Source organism: Myotis davidii, unplaced genomic scaffold, assembly GCF_000327345.1.
Source record: "Myotis davidii unplaced genomic scaffold, ASM32734v1 scaffold323, whole genome shotgun sequence".
Classification (NCBI taxonomy): Eukaryota; Metazoa; Chordata; class Mammalia; order Chiroptera; family Vespertilionidae; genus Myotis; species Myotis davidii.
In genome coordinates this window covers 256,591-257,592 of record NW_006295491.1, presented here as the reverse complement: position 1 = coordinate 257,592, position 1,002 = coordinate 256,591, and positions in this window count along the sequence as shown.

Genomic DNA, 1,002 nt, shown 5'->3' with positions numbered 1-1,002 from the left:
GGGAGGAGTTGTCCAGCTGGCAGCAAAACGGCTGGACCTCAGTGTGGCTCTGAGTTCAGTCACGGCCCGTTATGGCCAGTGAAGTGCAGGAATGGTGGAGTTACTTGGAAAGACCATCACACCCAGTGCTAAGCCCCAGGAAGGACACGAGGGACTGTGCCTAAAGCCCTGGGGCTCAGTATGTGAAGGTGATGAAAGCTTCACACACTTTGTGGCAATTCCTTCTCCTTCTGTATGACTCGCATCTCCCCTCCCATGGTAGTTACGGATCAAACTGGCTGCGAGCGTCTTGCCTGCACCAATTTCTAGCTCCATTAGTAGCCTCTCTGTGCCTAAGTTTCCTTGCCTGTAAGATGGAGACAATAACAGTACGCACCTGGTTGGTTTGTTGGGGGGATTAAATGAGGTCACAGTTATTTTTTTTTTCTAACTGGGGCAGTGTGCGGTGAGAGCGGAGAGTGGAGACTGGAGCCAGACTGCCTGGGTTTCAATTCCAGCTTTATACCTTCTAGCTGTGTGACCCTGGGAAGGGGACTGACTTCGCTGAGTCTTGAGTTTTCCTCAGTTGTACACTGGAGATACTTGTATCATCCATCTCATTGGGTTGTTCCATTTAATGTGTTAATAAATATTAAACATTTTAAAGCATGAACTCAAAAGCCTGCAACGTAAATAAAATAAGTAAAGCTCTTAGATTAGCGTCTTGTAAATTGTTTCTTCACCGGCCTGGCTGTAGAAGGAGAGCTGGCGTTGGTATAATTCTCTAGCTCCTTGGGAGAGAAGTCAGGGGCCCCCATATCTTTATCTTATTGGGTTGTCTTCCTTCTCAGACTCAGAATTTGAAAGGGAATAGGGCGTGAGGACCGTTTGACGGAAGGGAGGAGAGGAGTTGAACCGGCAACCCTTCCCTTCTGTTTCGTAGTGATGATGGTCGCAGTCACTGGAGCTGGAGCCCTGAGTTGGCAGGACTGGGGCCCCGAGGCCCGGGCTTCGGGCGCGGGT